Here is a 22629-nt window from a genome sequence, read left to right as displayed (position 1 = left end):
CATGTGGCCTTAAAGCTGTGGGTTCTCAACCCCTGAACTAGTCCCTCCTTTCTTCTCACACAGGTGAAACCACTTCATCTGTACATATTCAGGCCCCAATACCCAAAACGACTCCAGATTTGTGTGTACTAAATAAAGAAATGAACTTAGAAGTCTCCTATCACTGTATATTATTAATATTCTCATACTATATTTTTTCTGCACTCACCTGTGTGAACATCAAGAAAATTCTGTATGTATAAATATCTTATTTTTACATATTTTAATTAACTTTAATTTCTGACCTATCTTTGTTCTCTGACTATGGTTCTTCTTGCCAAAGCTAACCACTCTATCTGTGATTTGATGTCATCTCCTCCTTTTTCTACTAGGAGCTTTCTCCTTTGATCTTCTCCCAACCTACTTCTCTCTCCTTTTCTTTCTCTCCTTTTCAAATGCTTCATTCTCTTCTGTTTATAAACATTGTTATGTTTCTCCCATCCTTTAAAGTCCAACACAACCTTTCTACTGCCAATATTTCCAGACTTATTCACATTACTCCCTTTCACTAAAATTTTGTTCGTAACAAACTGGCCTCCTTGCTGCTCCCTGACCTTAGTATTCACTCTCTTCCCTTTATACTACTGCACAGGATGATGCCTCATATCTGAAAGCAGTTCTTCCTTACCACTCACTGTTAGAATCCTTAATTCTTTTTCAAGGTTCAACTGAAGGATAATCTTGTCTGGGAAGTTTTTACTTATAGCTCCTTATGTATTAGCATTCTCTTATTCCTCAATGATTCATGGTAAACAATGTATTTTCCCCAATAGAATGCAAACACTTTTGTGTATTAAGAGTATATTTCCTGAGTGTGATGTGATTTCCTTGAATGTTTGGGATTTTGTCCTTTGATTTTCTTTCCCCAGCACTAATCACAATGCTTTGCATATGGCAGGTGCTTAATAAATGCTTATTGAATAGATATGGATTAGATTTCTTCAGAGAGCTTCCAATTCCAATTTCTGTTCCATCTCCAAGTACATGATTTCTTTTGAAGGTGTGGAAAACTGGTCATTATTAAACACTTTAAGGATGGTATCTGAGTTTAGACCTTCTAAAGATTAAACTGTCAAAAATAATCCTAAATGCTCCAATATATCCAAGTGGGGGGGTCTTAATTTAAAGGGGAATTTAAAGAGCCTACAGTTAAAGTCTTTGTGTGTGTATGTTTGCATGTATACATACATTATGTATGTATATATGTGTGTATACATATATATTGTATGCATACATACATATATATGTATGTATGCATGCATGTATATGTATATTTACCCAAAATTCTGATTGGCCATGTTACCAAGTTCATTCTGAGTTCTAAGGAGTCAAGTAAATTAGGAAATTGAGGAGGCTAGAAAGTCTATTCAGAGCATTGATGATTTAAAGATTTAGGGATAGACTTGTAAGATAATGGAAAGAAGGTTGAATTGGTAATCAAAAGCCCTGGGTTCAAGTGCTATCTCTCCCACTATTGATGTGCTACTGGGAACATCTCTAAGGCTCAATTTCTTCACTTCTAAAAATAAAGAGATTTATGTGTGGTTCATCGGAGCTCTAAGGGTTTTCTTGATACTATTCTCTCCTGGTTCTCTTTGTACCTGTATGAGCACTCTGTAGAAGTCTATTTTGCTGCTATACCAACATTATAGAGCATTTTTAACGGGAGGACGTCAGAAAGGCCTGGAAGGACCTATATGATGCTGAGCGGAATGAACAGAACCAAGAGAACACTGCATACAGTAACAGCCACAGGGTGCGAGGAATGTTTCTGATAGACTTAGCTGTGCTAAAACTGGGAATTCAAAGAGAGGCAAAATGTGGTCTCTCACCTCAAGCAGTTCACTTTGTGATAGTAGAGATAAAACACAAGCAAGAAATAAAGGTAAATGAGAGGTGATTTCAGAAGAAAGACACTGGCAGTGGCAAATGGGAAATATCAAGAAAGGCATCTTGCAGAAGATTGAATTTGATCTCAGCCTTGAAGAATACTGGGGAAACCAGGAGGTACAGGTGAGGAAGAATAGTCTTCAAAGTATAGTGGACTGTGAGTGAAAGAGTATAAAGCTGGGGTATAGACTCTGATACACTAGTAAGAAGACTATTGCCCCTGTATTGTAGAATACACAGAGAAAGACAAAGTGTTATGAGACTGGAAAGGTAGGAAGGGGTCAGTTTTTGAAGAGTTTAAAAATAGAAAAAGAGAATTTCATATTTTATCTTGTGTATCATATGGAGTCATTGTAGTTTATCTGTCTATCTATCTATCTATCTATCTGTCTGTCTGTCTGTCTGTCTGTCTGTCTGTCTGTCCATCCACCTATCTGTCCATCCATCCATCTGTCTGTCTGTCTGTCTGTCTATCCATCTATCTATCTGTCTATCTATCTATCTATCTATCTATCTATCTATCTATCTATCTATCTATCAAAGTTTAATTTCATTAGCCAAAGGCAGGCCTGGCGCCTTGGGTGCTGTTGGGTGGGCAGTTCTGCTTCTTCACCACTGTCTTCTGGCTCCAAAGGATGGTGCTGGCCCAACACAAAGCAGCCATGCAGAGATCTTCCCAATATTTATTCTTTTATTTCAGCAAATTAATTTATTTGTTTTGGGTTGTCAACAATCACTTCCATAAGTCTTAAATTTTCTCCCCCACATCCCAAGATGGCATGCAATCTTACATGAGTTCTGCATGTACATTCTTATTATACACATTTTCACATCAGTCTTGTTGCATGGAAGAATTAAAAAGAATGGGAGATACCATAAGAGGAACCAAAACAGAACAAAACATAACACAAGAGAAAATAGTCTGCTTCATTCTGTGTTCTGATTCTATAGTTCTTTTTTCTGGATGTGGATAGCATTTTTTCTCAAGAATCCTTTGGGAATGTTTTAGATCCTTGCATTGCTGTGAAGGACTAAGTCTAGCAGAAAGAGTCCTCTCACCCTGTGGTTCTTACTGTGTGTAATGTTTTCCTGGTTCTGTTCATTTCACTTAGTATCAGTTAATATATGTCCTTCCAGGTCTCCTTAAAGTCCTCCTGTTCATCATTTCTTATAGCACAATAATATTCCATTGCATTCATGTACCAAAATTTGTTCAGCCATTCTCCAATTGATGGGCATTCCCTCGATTTCCAGTTCTTGGCCACCACAGAGAGAGCTATTATAAATATTTTTGTACATGTGGGTCCCTTTTCCCATTTTTATGATCTTTTTGGGATACAGCTCTAGAAGTGATATTGCTGGGTCAAAGAGTAAGCACATTTTTGAAGCCCTTTGGACATAGTTCCAGATTGCTCTCCAGAATGGTTGGATTAGCTCTTATCTCTAGCAACAATGAATTAGTGTTCTAACTTTCCCATGTCTTCTCCAATATTGATCATCTTGATGTTTAGTCATGTTAGTCAATCTGACAGGTGTGATGTGGTACGTCAGAGTTGTTTTGATTCACATCTCTCTAATCAATAGTTATTTAGAGCATTTTTTCATGTGATTATAAATAGCTTTAATTTCTTCCTCTGAAAACTGATGTTCATATCCTTTAACCATTTATCAATTGGAAAATAGCTTGCATTCTTGTACATTTGACTCAATTCTCTATATATTTTAGAAATGAGGCCTTTATCACAACACTAGTTGCAAAAATTCTTTCTCAAATTTTCTGCTTCCCTCTTAATCTTGGTTGCATTGGGTTTGTTTGTGCAAAAACTTTTCAATTTAATATAATCAAAATTATCCGTTTTGCACTTCATAATGTTCACTCTCTCTTGTTCAGTCATAAATTTCTCCATTCTCCATAAATCTGACAAATACACTATCCCTTGCTCCCCTAATGTGTTTATAGTATCAACCTTTGTACCTAGATGATGTATTCGTTTGGAATTCATTCTTGTGTATGATGTCAGGCATTGGTCTATGCCCAGTTTCCAGCACACTGTTATCCAATTTTGCCAGCAGTTTTTGTTAAACAGGGAGTTCTTATTCCAGAAGTTGTGGTTTTTCAGTTTATCAAACAGTAGACCACTATATTCATTGACTACTGTGTTTTGAGTACCTAACCTATTCCACTGATTTATCCCTCTATTTCTTATCCAATACCAACTAGTTTTGATGATTGCTGCTTTATAATACAATTTGAGATCTGTTAGGTCTAGGCCACCTTTCCTAGTCCAATATTTATTCTTGTGGATAATGTGGCAGATGCTGTTGAGTGTGGCCTGAATATTTGTGTTAAACTTTTTAAATATATAATTTATTTATTTTCAGTTAACAATATTCACTTCCACAAGATTTGAATTCCCAATTTTCTCCCCCTCTCTCACCACCCCCAGGCCAGGACTGTGTGCACCCCATCCGTGCCTTCTCCCAGTCAATCCTCCCTTCTATCATCCTACCTTTCTCCCATCCCTCTCCCCTTTATTTTCCTGTAGGGCAAGATATATTTCTATACTGCAATGCCTGTACATCTTATTTCCCAGTTGCATGAAAAAAAACAATTTTTGACATTCATTTTTAAAGCTTTCAGTTCCATATTCTCTCCCTCCCCACCTCCCCACTCACTCTCTTTAAGAAAGCAAGGAATTCAACAGAGGTCATACATGTATAGCCATGCAAAACACTTCCATAACACTCATGTTACAAAAGACTAACCACATTTCCCTCTATTCTGTCCTGCCCTCCATTTATTCTATTCACTTCTTTGACCTGTCCCCCCACAATAGTGTTTCCTTTTGATTACCCTTTGCCCTATCTACCATCCTTTCCATTATCCTCCCTCTCTTATTCCCTTCTATCCTGCCTTCCTGCATGGTAAGATGCATTTCAATATGCAATTGAGTGAGTGTTATTTACTCCTTAAGCCAAATCCAATGAGGGTAAGGTTCATTTATTAAGTTTCACCTCCCCCTTTTTCTCTTCCATTGGAAATGCTCTTTCTTTTCTCTTTTATGTGACATGATTTGCTATATTCTACCTCTTCCTTTGTCTCCCAATATATTCCTCTTAACAGTCAATTTCAGTTTTTAGGCATTCTCCCTTCATATTCAGCTCACTCTGTGCCTTCTTTCTATATCCATATCTACACATACATACACACATATACACACTTATACATATAAATATATATAATAAACACACATATATATGTGCATACATACATACATATGTGTATATGTGTGTATATGTGTGTGTGTATTCCCTCTAATTACCTTAATACTGAGAAAGGTCTCATGAGTTGCAAGTAGTATCTTTCCATGTAAGAATGTAAACAGTTCAACGTTAATAAGTCCCTCATGGCTTGTCTTTCCCATTTACTTTTACATTTTTCTCTTCACTCTTGTATTTGAAAGTCAAATTTTCTATTAAACTCTTATGTTTTCAACAAGAATGCTTGGAAGTTCTCTATTTTATTGAAATTCCATTGCTTTCATGAAGTATTTTACTCAGTTTTGTTGGATAGGTGATTCTTGGCTTTAAATCTACCTCATTTGACTTCTTGAATATCATAGTTCAAGCCCTCTGATCCCTTAGTGTAGAAGCTGCTAAATCCTGTGTTATCCTGATTGTATTTCCACAGTATTTGAATTGTTTCTTTCTGGCTGCTTGTAATATTTTTCCCTTGATTTGGGAACCCTGGAATTTAGCTGTAATATTTCTAGGAGTTGTCGTTTTGGTATCTCTTTCAGGAGATGATTGTTGGATTCTTTCCATTTCTATTTTACTGTCTGGTTGTAGAATATCAGAGCAGTTTTCCTTGATAATTTCTTGTAAAATGATATCCAGGATAATTTTTTGACCATGGTTTTCAAGTAGACCAATAATTTTTAAATGATGTCTCTTGGATCTATTTTCCAGGCAAGTTGTTTTCCAGTGAGGTATTTCATATTGTCTTCTATGTTTTCATGCTTTTGGTTTTGTTTTATAATTTCTTGTTTTCTCATGAAGTTATTAGGTTCCGTTTTCTTCATTCTAATTTTTAAGGCATTTCATTCAATGAACTTTTGGACCTGCTTTTCCATTCACCTCATTCTGCATTTTAAGGCATTATTCTCATTAGTGTTTTTGCGCTTCTTTTGCCATTTGGGTTAATCTATTTACACACACACATTTTATACACACACATACGTATATATTTATAATTTACTTATTTTTCAATTTTCCACACTCACATAAGAATTTGATTTCAAAATTTTCTCCTCATCTCTCCCAACTCCTACCCCAGAACAGTATGCATCCAATTCACCCCTTTCTCCAGTCTGTCCTCACTTCAATTACTGCCTGCCTTCTTCCATTCTACTCCCTTCTATTTTCCTGTATGGCAAAATAGATATCTATGCCCCTTTGTCTGTACATCTTATCTCCCAGTTGCATGTAAGAACAATTTTAAAATTCATTATTAAATCTTTGAATTCCATATTCTCTCCCTTCCTCCCTCCACAATCACCCTCAGAGAGAAAGCAAGGAATTCAATATAAGTCATACATGTGTAGCCATAACAGTTATGTTGTGAAAGACTAACCACATTTCCCTCTGTCCTATCCTGCACTCCATTTATTCTATTCTCTCTCTTGACCTGTTCTTCCACAATAGTATTTACTTCTCATTATCCCTTTGCCCAATTTGCTGCCTTTCTACAGGGTAAAATAGATTTTCATATCCTATGGAATGTGTATTATTCTCTCCTTAAGCCAAATCCCATGAGAATAAGGGTCATTTACTGACTTTCACCTACTCCCTCTTCCCTTCCATTGTAAAAGTTCTTTCTTGCCTCTTTTACATGATATGATTTGCTATATTCTACCTCTTCCTTTCTCTTACTCCTGGTACATTTAATTCAAAAATAAATTTTACTTTTTAGATATTCTCCCTTCATATTCAGCTCACTCTGTGATATGTATGTATACACACATGTGTGTATATTTGTATATGTATGTATTTTGCTTATATATGTGCATCTATGTGTGTTTGTATATGCATATATGTATATGTATACATGCATGCACACACATTGTATATGTATATATATGCTTACACATACATCCATGTACATATGCATACCTATATAATATATATGTGCATAAATATACACATACATGTATATGCATGTGCATGTGTATGTGAATGTTTATGTGTATTGTATGTGTATGCATATATACACATGCATACATGTGCATGTACACGTGCACACACATACATATACACACACACACATACAAGAGATTGACTCCCCCACTGTCTATAGGTTGTGATATATTCCCTCTAACCACCTTAATACTGAAAATGGTCTCATGAGTTACAAATATTATTCCATATAGGAATGTAAATAGTTCAACATTAATAAACTCCTTATGGCTTCTCCTTCCTATTTACCTTTTCATGTTTCTCTTGATTCTTGTATTTGAAAGTCAGTTTTTCTATTCAGCTCAGGTCGTTTCAACAGGAATATTTGGCAGTCCTCTATTTCATTGAAATTCCATTCTTTCCCCTGAAGTATTATACTCAGTTTTGTTGGGCAAGTGATTCTTGGTTTTAATCCTATCTCCTTTGACCTTGAAATATCATATTCCAAATTCTTCAGTCCCATAGTGTAGAAGCAGCTAAATCCTGTGTTGTTTTGATTCTATTTCTATAATACTTGAATTGTTTTCTTCTGAGTGATTGTAACATTTTCTCCTTGAACAGAAACTCTTGAATTTGGATACAATATTCCTAGGAGTTTTCCATTTGGTATCTCTTTTGGAAGGTGATAGGTAGATTCTTTCCATTTCCATTTTACTCTCTGATTCTAGAAATATCGGGGCAGCTATCCTTGATAATTTCTTGGAAGATGATATCTAGGCTCTTTTTTTTTTTTATCATGACTTTCAGACACAACAATCGTTTTTAAATTAAGTCTACTGGATTTGCTTTCCAGGTCAGTTGATTTTCCAGTGTCATAGTTCACATTATCTTCTAATTTTTCATTCTTTTGCTTTTATTTTATAATTTCTTTATTCTTCTCAAAGTCATTAGTTTTCTTTCGCTCCATTCTCATTTTTAAAGAACTATTTTCTTCAATTAACTTTTGTACCTCTTTTCCCTTTACCCAGTTCTGCTTTTGAAGGCATCCTTCTCCTCATTGGCTTTTTGGACTTCTTTTGCCATTTGGGTTAGTCTATTTTTAGAGGTGTTATTTTCTTCAGCATTTTTTGGGGTCTCCTTTAGCAACTATTGACTCGTTTTTCGTGATTTTCTTGCATTGCCCTCATTTCTCTTCCCAATTTTTCCTTTACCTCTCTTACTTCATTTTCAAATTCCTTTTTGAACTTTTCCATGGCTTGAGAACATTGCATATGTTTTCAAGGCTTTCAGTGGAGGAGCCTTGACCTTGTTGTTTTCCTCTGATTGTATGTCTTACTCTTCCTCATCTGAAAGAATGGAAGAAAATACATTTTCACCGAGTCACCTTCTATTTTCATATTTTTCCCTTTTTGTGAATTTTCCCAGCCAATTACTTGGCTTTTTATTCCTTTGTCAAGTGGTAGGTATTAGAGGTTTTATGCAATTGTTCTCCCAAGGCATCTCTAGGGAGATGTTTTCAGTTCCTCTAAACTTCCATAGTCAAGACAGAGGTATTTACTCCTCTCCTGTTCTGCACTCTGGTCTATAAACAACCATAAGTACTCTTTTCTGCCCTGGAACTGTAAGTAGGATTCCCTCTCTACATTTGCCATCAGCTTTGCCATACCAGCTCTATTCCTCACCCTAGTACCATGACTCAGGGCTGTGATTCAAATCAGCTGCTCAGTTACCCCACTGACAGTAGACTGTAAGCTGCAGAAGCAGCCTGCCAATGTGGTGGCAGTGGATACCACTGCCCTGGGGCTGGAACCAGATCACATTCCTCTCTCACTCAGGTGAGAGAGCTTTCTCACTGATTTTTGAAGCTGTCTTTTGCATTTGTGGGTTGAGAAGCCTAGAAACCACAGCACCTACCAGCGATTCCATGCCCTGAGGCCTCCTCCAGTTCCAACTGTGCCAGTACAATATGGGCTATGCTACACCCCAATCTCCATGCCTTAGACCCTTTGTCTTGGCTTTCTAGATTATCTTGGACTGGGAATGTGTTTCACTTTGTCATTTTGTGGTTTCTGCCACTCTAGAATTTGTTTAGAGCCATTTTTAAAGGTTTTTTGAGGGTTTTGGAAGGAGAGCTCAAGCAGGTTCATGTTTCTACTCTGCCATCTTGGCCCTACTCCTCCATTTGTGTTGACTGTGTTCCTCAAGTAAGAAGTGGCAGTTTTCCTCTGACCTACCCTGTGCTTCAGCACCACCATGATGCCCTTCATGTCAAAAACCTGCTGGGTGCCCACCCTCTTCCAGTGATCAGCCCATTATCACAGAACGAGTTTCAGGCATGATAGTTGTTGGCCTCAGTGCTGTATGTCTATTTGTTGCTCTTAATGAGGAACCTAGAGCAATTCCAAAGGATCAGTCCACTGCAGGTGGGTCAACATGGTGATGGGGGCTGCTTTCAAGGCTGGTGCCCAGAAATGGAAAGGGCATCATTGCAGTTTATTGAGGTGGGGTTGAGATGGTTGGATGTGCACTTCAGCTAGATGACTTTGGTAGCTGAGTGAACTGTAAACTGTAGTGAAGAAGGACTCAAGGCAGAGAGACCTTCCACTCTACCTTTGCAAGAGTCCAGTTAGGAAATGACAAGGGCTTGAACCAGAGGGTAACTGTGTTGGTGAAGAGATAGGAACATATATGACTATTGTGCTGAAGGCAGAAATGGTAGGACTTGGAATGAGACTGGACACATGGAGTGAATGTAACAAGAGTTGAGGATGAAAATGAAGTTACAAGTCTGGGTGACTTGGAGACTGGATGATGTCCTTGATAGAATTAGATGAATTTGAAAAGGGAAGGATTTTGGTGGAAAGTTAATGAGTTCTGCTTTGAACAGATTCAGCTTGGGATGCTTAGGGGACTGAAATTTGAGATATCCAAGGGGGTATTTGGTGAAATGATAATAGAGTTTAAGAGAAAGTTTAGGACTGGATAAATAGATCTGGGAATCATCTAAAAACAGATGATAACCCATAAAGAAAGAATATAAAAGACAGGAAAACTAGATCAGATGGTCTAACTATATAGCTGTCCCACATCGCTCCATCCTGGACTTCTTGACTCAATCCCCTCCCTCTTTATCTCATCTCATCTGCATCCATAGGTTTAATTATAATCCCTATTCAGATATCTTGTACATTTATATGTACATACCCAGTCTCTACTCTGTGCTTCACCCTCACATAAAGCAACTGCCCATTTTACATTTCAAACTGGATGTCCCAGAGATACCTCACACTCTATACATACACTGTAAACTAATATTTTCCCCAAAATGTGGCCATCTTGGAAATTTCATTATTTCTATTGAAAGCATCAATGATTTTTTCAGTTCCCTAGGCTTATAACCTCGGTGTTATCCTCACTTCCCTGTTATCTCTTGAACCACATATTCAATCAGTTGCCATATTTTGATATTTCTACATTTACAACATCTCTGTCATCTAACTCCTTTTCTCTGTTCATATAATCACCACGGTAATTCAAATACACCATACTTCTTGCCCAGTGTATTCAGTCAATCTCTTCATTATTTTCCCTGCCTTCTTACCCCTATTTTAGCTCGTGCTCTTTATTAAGGAAAATTATTTTCCTTTAACATAGATATGTCTGTTACTCCTCTTGTCAATCAACTTCAGTGGCTCCTTATTTTCTCTAAGATAGACTACGTTTAGCTTTTGAAACTCTGCACATTGTCCTCCCAACTTATCCTTGCAGACTTATTGCATATTATTCCTTCTTAATCTCCCACTCTAAGATCTACCTTCTCTTTGTTCCTCACAAATAAACTTCATCTTTTATCTCGTTTTCCACTGGCTGATCCCCATGCCTAGAATGCACTTGGTCCTTGTTTCTACCTTGTAGAAAGCCTGTCTTTAAGGTAGTACTTGAACATTACCTTCTACATGAAATCTGTCCTGATCTACCCCAAAATTGTTAATATCCTCCTCAACTACCTTTCATTTGACTGCCTTGAACTAATTTGTATGTATTCTCTTTATATGTATTCTTGATGAATCCATTGCCTTCCCTATTGGCCCATACCTACTTGTGGGCAAGGACTGTCCTCACTTCTACCTTCCCCCTGCATTTAATATAGTACCTGGTATGTAGTAAGTGCTGAATGAATATTGATTAATCAACTGAGCCTGCTATTCCTGTTTCAGGGATTCAAGCTTTAGAGCAGTTAGGACTATAGGACTTGTCATACTGCTCTGATTCTTATTTCTTTAGCATAGAATTCTGTTAACAATACATGACCCATGTAAAATGACATGAGAAGACTTTTTTTTTCTAAAACTTTTAGGAATTAAGTTTTATTTGCTGTCAATACCAATTTTCAGGGTAATGGATTCCGAAATTTGATTACTGACTGGATAAACCAGTTAGGTAATGCCAGGCCTAGAGTCAGAAAAACCTGATTTCAAATATAACCTCAGTTATTACCTATGTGACCCTGGACAAGTCAATTAATATTCTTTGTCTCAGTTTCTTCATCTGTAAAATGAGCTAGAGAAGGAACCCATTTTAGTATCTTGGCAAAGTCAATGTAAAATGGAGTTGTGAAAAGTCAGATGTGATAGAAGTGACTGAAAGATTTATTAAGTGCTTTTTTTTGTTCCAAGAACCAGGCTCAGTGTTAGGGATACAAAGTTAAAAGTGAAAGAGTCCCTACTTCCAACAAGCTTATATTCTATATAGAATTAGTTTAGTACATTTTGTGTCTAAAACGTACTTTTCCCAAATTTGAAAGGTTTTTTCCCCAAAGTAGTAAATTGAGATTTGTTTAAAATTTTGTTTACCTTACTAATGACTTTAAAAATTTTTTTCCTTTTCTCTTTTCATTTCTCATTTCAGTCTTCTACACTCATTTTCATGTATCTTAGATTCCCCTCCCCCCATTTCTCCCTTCCCTCTCCACTCCTTCCCTGATACAGCATACAAATTTTTATAGGCTATACATATGCATTACTATGAAATACATTTTCACCTTAGTCAGATGGCATAGAAGAATTAAAATGAATTGGAAAAATCATAAAACAAAAAAAAAAATACAAAGGAAAAGGATCTGCTTCATTGTGTGATCAAATTCCATGGTTCTTTCTCTGGATGTGGAAGGCATTTTGCCTCAAGAATCCACTGGGAATTTTTTAAGTCCTTGCATTGCAATGAAGTACTAAGTTTAGCAGAAAAATTCCTTACACACTGTGGTTGCTGCTGTGTATAAAGTTCTCCTGGTTCTGCTCCTTTCACTAAGCATCAGTTCATTTGGGTCTTTCCAGGCCTCTCTGAAGTCTTCTTGTTCATCATTTCTTAATAGTATTAATAGCTCAATAGTATTCCATTACCTTCATATACCACAATTAATCCAATCATTCCCCAATTGATGGGCATCCCCTCGATTTCCAGTTTTGGGCTACCACAAGGAGAGTTGCTATAAATATTTTTGTACATGTGGGACCCTTTCTCATTTTTATAATTCTTAGGGATACAGTCCTAGAAGTGGTATTGCTGGGTCAAAGGGTATGCACATTTTTGTAGTCTTTTGGGCATAGTTCCAAATTGTTCTCCAGAATGATTGGATCAGCTCACAGTTCCACCAACAATGAATTAGTGTTCCAACTCTCCGACATCTTCAACATGTATCATCTTCCTGTTTTCTCAAGTTAACCAATTTCATAGATGTGATGTGGTACCTCAGAGATGTTTTGATTCATACCTCTCTAATCAATAGTGATTTAGATCATTTTTTCATATGACTATAGATAGCTTTAATTTCTTCTTCTGAAAATTACCTGTTCATATCCTTTGACCCTTTATCAATTGAGGAATGACTCGTATTTTACAGTTGACTCAGTTCTCTATATATTTTAGAAAATGAGGACTTTATTACAGACACTAGTTGCAAAAATTCCTTTCCAGTTTCCTGCTTCCCTCCTAATCTTGGTTGCACTGGGTTTGTTTGTGCAAAAACTTTTCAATTTAATGTAATCGAAATTATCCATTTTACACTTCATAATGTTTTCTGTCTCTTTTATCGTCAAAAATTTTTCCATTCTCCATAAATATGATAAATACACTATTCCTTCCTGCACTAATTTGTTTATAGTATCAATTTTTATACCTAGATCATGTAACCATTTGGACTTTATTCTTGTGTACAGTGTCAGGCATTGGTCTATTCCCAGTTTCTGTCGCGCTGTAATGACTTTCATTTTTTAAAACAGATTGTAATCTTGTTCTTCATCTCTTTCTTGATTCAAATATACATATCTTGTTTTGCATTTTGTAGAGGTCCTTTCTATAGTGCATTATAAAGAACATTTCTTGCAAAAAATCTGAATGTTTTCCATAAAGCAAACAATGTGACTCGTAATAAAAATAAGATATTACAAATGGACAGGCCACAGGTTACTGAAATGTCTCCAAGATATTAAAAGAATGTCCAGCATATTAAGTGGACTCTCTATGGAGGATACATAGATATACATGAAGAAGAATTGTACAAATGAAAAAGCATGTGTTTTTTTAATAATTTTCTTTCTTTTCTTTCTTTTAATTCTGATTTATTTATTTTTAGTTTTCAACATTCATTTCCACAAAATTTTGAGTTCCAGATTTCCACCCCATCTCTCCCCTCTGCCCAGCCCAAGACAGCATACATTCTGATTACCCCTTCCCCCAATCACCTCACACTTCTATCCCATCCCTTCTTTCTCTTATTCTCATTACCTCTATTTTCTTGAAGGATAAGATAGATTTCTATATCTCTTTGCCTGTATATCTTATTTCCCAGGTGCATATAAAAATAATTTTTAACATTTATTCTGAAAACTTTGAGTTTCAACTTCTCTCCCTTCCTCCCTTCCCTCCCATCCACACTGAGAAGGCAAGAAATTCCATATATGTTATACATGTGTATTTATACAAAAGACTTCCATAAACATCATGTTGTGGAAGACTAACTACATTTCCCTCCATCCTATCCTGCCCTCCATTTATTCTATTCTCTCTTTTGACCCTATCCTTCTTCAAAAGTATTTACTTCTAAGTACCCCCTCCTCCCATTTGCCCTCCCTTCTATCATCCCCCTGCCTCCTCCTGTTTATCCTCTTCTCTCCTATTTTCCTGTAGTGTAAGAAAGTTTCATAGAAAATTGATTATGCATGTAATTCCTTCTTTAAGCCAAATGTGATGAGAGTAAAGTTTACTTTTCCCCTGTCACCTCCCCTGTCTTCCCTTCTGTTGAAAAAGCTTTTTCTTGCCTCTTTTATGGGAGAGATAATTTGTCCCATTCAATTTTTCCCTTTTACCCCCAATATATTCCTCTCTGATCCCTCAATTTTATTTTTTTAGATATCCCTTCCTATTCAACTTACCCTGTGCCCTCTATGTATATGTATATAGTCCCTCCAACTACCCTAGTACTGAGAAACATCTTAAGAGTTTTATATATATATATCATCCTTTCATGTAGGAATGTAAACAGTTCAAATTTAGTAAGTCCCTTATGATTTCTCTTTCCTGTTTATCTTTTCATGCTTCTTTTGATTCTTGTGGTTTAAAAGAAAATTTTCTATTCATATCTTGTCTTTGTATCAAAAATGTTTGAAGGTACTCGATTTCATTGAATGACCATTTTTCCCCTGAAATATTATACTCAGTTTTTCTGTGTAGATGATTCTTGGTTTTAATCCTAGTTCCCTTGACTTCTGAAATATTATATTCCAAACCCTCCAATCCTTCAATGTAGAAGCTGCTGGATCTTGTGTTATCCTGATTGTATTTCCATGATAATCAAATCGTTTCTTTCTGGCTGCTTGCAATATTTTGTCCTTTACCTGGAAGCTCTGAAATTTGGCTACAATATTCCTAGGAGCTTTCCTTTTGGGATCTCTTTCAGGAGGTAATCAGTGGATTCTTTCAATATTTATTTTGCCCTATGGTTCTAGAATATCAGGGCAGTTTTCCTTGACAATTTCTTGAAAGATGATGTCTAGGGTCTTTTTTTGATCTTGGCTTTCAAGTAGTCCCATAATTTTAAAATTGTCTTCCTGGAACTATTTTACATGTCAGGTTTCTTTTTTTTTCCAATCAGATATTTCACATTGTCTGCTATTTTTTCATTCCTTTGGTTTGGTTTGGTAATTTCTTGATTTTTCATAAAGTTATTAACTTCCACCTTCTCCACTCTAATATTTAAGGAATTATTTTCTTCAGTGAGCTTTTGGACCTTCTTTTCATTCTGACCCAATCTGCTTTTTAGGGCATTCCTCTCTTCATTGACTTGTTGGATCTCTTTTGTCATTTGAGTTAGTCTATTTTTTACAGTGTTATTTTCTTCAACTTTTTTGGGTCTCCTTTAACAAGCAATTGACTTGTTTCACATAATTTTCTTGCATCATTATCATTTCCCTTCCCAATTTTTGGTACACTTGATTTTCCAAATCCTTTGTGAGCACTTTCATGACCTGAGATCAATTCATATTTTTCTTGAAAACTTTGGATGGAGGAACTTTAACTTTGTTTTCTTCTGTTTGCATGTTTTGGTCTTCCTTGTCATCAAAGTAAGATTCTATAGTCTGATTCTTTTTTTGGTTATTGCTCATCTTCCCAGTCATTTACTTGACTTTTGAGCTCTTTGTCCAGGTAGATCTCTGGTTCCAATGGGAATGGGGGGTGTGCTGTCAGCTGCTGGATTCCTCCATAATCTGTGGGCCTTGGGGTCCAGAAATAATTGATCTCTCTGCCCCTACTGCTGTCAATGCTGCAGGTTCCTCTGCCCCCTTCTCCCTCTGCCACCCTGGGGCTGAGGCAATACTACTCCACTTTCCCACACTGGTCTCACCAGCTTTTTCCAATGACCTTCCAATTTGCCCTTGGTGTTTTGGGGTCCTGAAGTCTGGAAAATGCCACAGGTGTGAGAGATTCTCCCTGAGGCCTGCTCAGGGCCTGTATAGGCCAGCAGGGCCCATGCAATCCACACAGTCCAGGGCCCTGCCCCCTGCATGGCATGATAGATACTTTCTGGTGACCTTTCAGGCTGTCTTGGGCTTGAGATTTGCTTCACTCCATCATCATTCTGTGGGTTCTAAAGCTCCAGAATTTGTTTAGAGTCATTTTTTACAGGTATTTGACTGTGCTGTGGGGCAGTGCTCTAGAAAGTGTGTGTTGCTACTCCACTATCTTGGCTCTGTCCCCTCATCCTTTTTCATAACTTTCAAATTTTACTGGTGGAGGGAATATCTACACCAATCAGACCATAGACATATTTAACTACAGTATCTAAGCACTATTTTTAAAACTTATTGTTTTAATTGCTTTTATCTACATTTATCTTAATACCTTTAATTTTTTTTTTCTTAAGACAGATCAAATAATCAAAGATTTTCACAACCCTCCATTTTAGAAGCTTTGGAAATACAAGCAGAGAATGAATGTACTTGACCAGTCATGGAAGTACTAAGCAGAAAAGATGAGATTCAGACCCAGCTCATTTGAAAACAAAACCAGGGCTCCATCCCGTACAATTCTCCCTTAAGTCTAAATCCTGCTCAGATGATCACTCTTACACCATCACTGATATATCATGGTCTAGTCCATAGGTGGGGAACTTGTGGCCTCAAGGCCACATGTGGCCTTCTAGGTCCTTAGGTGTGACCTTTTGACTGATTTATAGAACAAATCCTTTTAATAAGGGGATTTGTCTCTGAATGTAGACCTACAGTGACATAGAATTCACTGTTCTCCAAATCAGTACATTCCATTTTTAACAATTCCAATTTTCTCTGTGTTTTTGCCATGTTTATCTGAAATCTTTCTTGCAATAAATTTCACCCATTTGTCCCAGCTTTTTTTCCTCCAATGGAGTGAACTGGAATAATATTATTTTTTTCTATATGGCAAATAGAACTTCACATAGCAGTTTGTGCATACCTCACCCACTCACAAAGACTGATAAAATCTTCACCTAATTTCACAATAAACTGGATGTTTTATTATATAGTCTGGTGTCATCTAAGTATTTGGAGATCTGACAGACACTCCTGCTTTTGGATTATTTATATGATATTAAATAGGAACTCTAGTGTCATAGAACCAGGAGTATGTTGGAGCCAGCTCCGATGAGCTAGGAGAGTCAATAAATTTTCATTGTGAACATTTCTGCCTTAGAAATCAGCAAATACTATAAATCAGAGTTCAAATTGTTTTACTGATCATCAAAACTTAAGAAAGTGGTGGGAAAAATGGTAATAGTGTAGGTTAAAATTAAAAGTATTTGGTGAATGCATTGTTTTCAGAGTCAGCATTTAAATACTTGCCAGTATATCACTCTAGGGACCCATTTAATATTAGAACTAATAGAGACATTAGAGACCTTATAACTGAATCCCTTTATTTTATAGAAGGGGAAACTGAAGGCCAGAGAAATTAATTTGCTTGCTTATGGCTAGGTAGGGGAAAAACTGGCAGGTTTATAAACTGCCATTCCAATATTCTTTCCCTTATACTCCTCTGTAAACACAAGAATATATGTAAATGTTTATTTATATTTAACTTCATATGTTATTTATGTATTTAGATATTTTATTTATAGGTTTGTATAACAATATATGCATATATATGTGTGTACATGCATATATTTGTGTTTATGTGAAATATATCAATATATTATGGGAATATATAAATGCACATAAATAAACATATAAACATTAATTTATACATTATATATGCATACATACATGTATCTACATATATACACATGTATGTGTGTGTGCACATGTGCATGTGTGTGTGTGTGTGTGTATCTCCTGACGTTCACAGAGGGAAGACTTGCTTCTCCTCCTAAGGTTCATGCAAATATGTAAGACACATTTGCCATCCATCCATTCTCTGGAACTGTAGTCACTTGTAATTTATATTGCACAGCTGATAATTATCCTTAGAACTACCACTATGCCGCCCTCACCCTACATTGTACCACTTGTCGACAGTGAAGTAATTTTGCTACTAAATTCCTGACAAAATGTCAGAAAATTAGTAGTAGATTGGAGGGGAAAACTGCAATGGTTGTCTTCTTTGTCCACTCATATGGTGTAGTTTCTAATCTGAACATAGCTGCCCAGTGGGCAGATACTTTATCTTGTAAAATATAAACAATGTACATTTTAAAGGCAATGATTCCAACATTATTGATTAAATTTTCTGTACTATCTACAGAATTCAAAACACAAAAGAGGGGAAAAAAAGATGCCTGTCAGTTGGGGAATGGTTGAACAAGTTGTAGCATATAATAGTGATGAAATCCTACTGTGCTATAAGAAATGATGAGCTATATGATTTTAGAAAAAAAAATTATAAACTCATGTGAAATAATGAAGAAGGACATTAGCAGAGCTAAGAGAATGTTGTCTACAATAACTGCAATGTTGTTTTAAGAGCAACTTTAAGAGAATAAATAATTTTGATTATTAATATCTGAATTAACTACAATGGAGTTAGGAAGGAACATATAATCTGCATTAGAGAAAGAACTGACAAATAGAAATATTTATAAAGTGATTTTATACACACACATATAAACACACACACACACATACACACATTGTGTCTAATGGTAGCCATTCCTAAGGTGAGGGGAGAGAAGAAATAAAAGTGGAAAAAGAAAGTTATATGATAATTTTATTATATATTTGAAAGGAATAACAAGTTCTACATAATAACTTTGCAACTTCATGCACAATCATCTTCTTTTTTCCTATTCTACTACATTATGGAAATGCTTATTTTGTTAAGTTCAGAATAAAATTTACAATAAGTAAATAAAAGTACTGATGGCTGGCATCCAATTTGATAATTACGTTCTTGCTTCAAATGTCATGCATATGATTCAAGACCTGCTTAATTTCCACAGAAAGAATGAAATTAGCATATTGATTAATTGTACTTCTGAGTATACTTCTATCCTCAAAGCTAAGTACTTAAGATTTTCTACATTGTTTAGAAGTATTCAGTTAAAAATCTATGAAATTCTGATCCTATGTAGTATTACTGGGTTGGAGAAAAATAAAGAAGAAAAAAACATCCATTCTGTTGGACTAGACAGTAGCTAAGCTCCTGTTCTCCTCTATATCTATGATCCTGTGACTTTCTGATAAGAAGTGTGATAATTGTAGTATTCAAATTTTATTTTACTACAAGCTATAAATCAGGTTATAAATTCTTATCTGCCACCAATTGTGTTTTTCATAAGAGTGAACAGAAAAATAATTGATTAGTTTGCATATTGTATTTTCCCTGCCTTGAATACTAGCCCCCTATTAGATCTTTAAGCATTTCATATGTAGTTTTATTAAATCTGTCTGAAAGCCCAACTCTAATTCTTCAAGACTCTGACCTATGGCTTATCATTTTCTCCCTAACTTAACTACAGTTTGATCTCTAGTTGTCAACAACCCACCCACATGGGACTTTTTTCTCCCCTTTTTGGTGATTTAGGTTCACATGACTTCATTGATTTTAATTATGTTATTTTCTTCCTATTCCATATGGCAGAGCTGAACTGCAAAATTAAAACCAGAAGGCTGCAAATCTCAGTTAGTTCATGAAACTTAATAGACGGTGCTAACGTTGTGACCAACCATTGTTATATGTGTTTTGTTATGAAGCCTCAAGATGGCTTCACAAACTTTGGCGCAGTCCTTACTCACAGTCAATGTGTTATTTCACTTTGTAAGCTCCCAGTTTTCATGCATCACAGTGATCACCCACTGGTTTGGAAGGTGGACAAACGTGTCCATGAATATTTGAATGATTATTATATTGTTATCATCATATGGGCATCTGTTAGGCAAGAAGAATGAAACAAGCCACTGAAAGATTGTTAAGATAGATTTTCAGCTGCATCTTCTCTCAGTATTTTGTCACACATTACACATTACTTATGGTGGAGTCATAACCATTTGTAAACATTCTCTTTCCTTTGCACTATAGGCTCATTATATTTAAGTTCTGGTTAGGTAATCACTCAAACTACTAAATATTCTACTGGGAATGTATAATAAAAATGATTTAATGCTTAAAATAATCTGGAGAAGTTTTCCTACTTAAACATATCATTTTAAACTGGTGGTAAATCAGCATTAAAAGAGGGTGTATCATCAAACCACATGCTTCATGTAAGAATACAATTTAGTTTTAGTTTGGTTTCTTTTTTGAAAGTGTAGTTACCTTTTCACAATTGGCAAGCAATTTATAAACCATCCTCAAGCATAGACCTGCCCTAGTCCTGGAATTTCTGCCATAGAAAAGGTGAAATGTTGATAGACAGTTATGATCAGGATTGAAAAGTGACTCATTATTTTTTCATTTTATTGGTAGTTTGAGAAGTAACCCTCATAAAGACTGGGAGCACTTCTCTGGCCTCCCCTATACTTTGTGTAGGTCAAAATAAAAATGATCCCTGCCAATTGTAGAGATTGTTTTTTATGAAGTTCTTCACTCAGAAAAATGAATGAAATGATGTATTTCTGGAAAAGTTCTAATGCAAATCGTTGACCATGTACAAGTAGCTTTTTTTTTTCTGTAGATTTTAGCAATAGAATCTGAGTACTATGTCACTGCATGAGTGAATCAGGATTCCCCATATCTCTTGATGGGCTAAAACACTGGGCTGAATCTAGTTTAATAAGGGTAAATGACAATTCTTACCCTCAGATTAAAAAAAATAAACCATATTATTTTAAGATAGGAGACATATGGTGAGAGAATAATTCATCTGGAAAAAAGATCTGGGGATGTTTTTGAATTGCAAGTGCAATATGAGGCAATAACAGTGCAATAGAGAAGCCAAGAAAGTTAGTGCCATCTTAGTCTCCTTTAAGAGAGGCATAGCATCCAGGAAAAAGGAAACCCTCTGGGTTTCACTCTGATCCAGATGATTCTTGGATCCTGGGCTTTTTTTAATGCCTAGCTTATGTGCAACATCCTCTGGAATGTCTTTGATGGTTCCCTAGGTATTATTGACATTTATTTTGCTTTGCATTTATCTTGCATATTCTTATTTTATGTAGTGTCTCTCCAATTAGAATATAAGCTCCTTGAGGAGAGGGACTGTTGTGTTTTTCATTTGAATCCCCAGATCTTAGCACAGTGGCCCATAGTAATATTTAATAAATGCTTATTGATAGAGTGATATGAATATAAAGAAAGGGATGTGTCTCAGTTTTATCATTATAAAATTAGGGCAATAATGTCTATGATGGCAATCAAATTATGATCTTTTGCTGTTTTTGCTTTAGTATAATCAAGAAGTATAATGCCTCTATTTGAATGTGATTAAGGAGGATCTTTCCCACCCACTGTCAGGTCTGGGAAGATTTGTAGGAAGGTCCACACCTTTTGTTAATGAGGTATTGGTTCTCAAGGGATGTGATGCCCTCTGGTTCTAAAAAGTATATAAAGACTCTTAGGTGCAGTTTTATTTTGGGATTTACTGACTGGAAGTGTTTCTTTGGCCAGACAAGAACTCTGGGAAGCTGTTTTGAGGGGCCCCCCAGCTTCAAAAACCCAGATATTGGTGCTTCCCTCTCTGGTGACTATGGTCAGACAGTTGGGATTCAACTGCCTGCTGAATTCTGGCAGAGGAAGCCATGTCTGTTGATTTTTTATTTCTCTGTATTTTCTTTGAAGTTTAGGATGCTGACTCCCCTGAACTATGTGAATGATACATGTGCTTGATTAAAGTGATTATTAACCCCTCAAAAGTTGCCTTCCTTTTATGAATGCAGATCTAAGAACCTGTGATAACAGGGCCCTCTATGTATGTTGGTGTACTTACTGATACAATATCTGTAGTACATGCCTCATAAATGTTATGAGACTAAAATGAGATGATGCATATAGGGCATTTTGCAGATTTCAAAGTGATGTGGAATATGATTATGAACTATTTCCCATCATTTCAAAAACTGCATACACATGATTTTGAAATAATTTTGGTGAATAAATCTAATTGCTTAGCTGAGAATTATTTCATACAGTAACGTTAATAAAACTTGAAGTCTAGAGCAACTCCTCAAAATTTCTAGTTTAATTTTCTGTGTAATTCACTTTCAGATAACCCAAGAATATAAAATAAGGGGAGGTTAACTTTGTTTTATTTATTTATTTATTTTTGATTTATCTAAAACACTGCCAGTGTTAGTGCCATAAAATTGTTGTTTGTGAGATACCAATATTTATATTCCATTTAAGGGAATGAGACTCAGCAGTGCCAAAGTCACCACACTGGCTGGGAAACATCTGGCCATTTAGCGGCGCCTGCTGTGCTTGTGATTTGGTTCTTTGAACTGGAGGAACCATGGCACTATGCTGTGAGTTACTGACAGTTTGGGCTTCATCTGCCAAATGAGGATAGTAGTTTGAAAGGAGACCTGAAAGGAAACATAAAAGAATGGGGCAGATCTACAGGGA

The 22629-nt window shown here is 36.0% G+C and overlaps 1 pseudogene; it reads right to left on the bottom strand.

Annotated features, from left to right (window-relative positions):
* Window positions 1–2482: 2482 nt before the first annotated feature.
* LOC140502644 (large ribosomal subunit protein eL28 pseudogene) lies at window positions 2483–9539 on the bottom strand (annotated as a pseudogene).
* Between the last annotated feature and the right edge of the window lie 13090 nt (window positions 9540–22629).

Source organism: Notamacropus eugenii, chromosome 4, assembly GCF_028372415.1.
Source record: "Notamacropus eugenii isolate mMacEug1 chromosome 4, mMacEug1.pri_v2, whole genome shotgun sequence".
Classification (NCBI taxonomy): domain Eukaryota; kingdom Metazoa; phylum Chordata; class Mammalia; order Diprotodontia; family Macropodidae; genus Notamacropus; species Notamacropus eugenii.
Note: the sequence above shows the minus strand (reverse complement) of the source record. Positions and strands in the feature narration are given on the sequence as shown.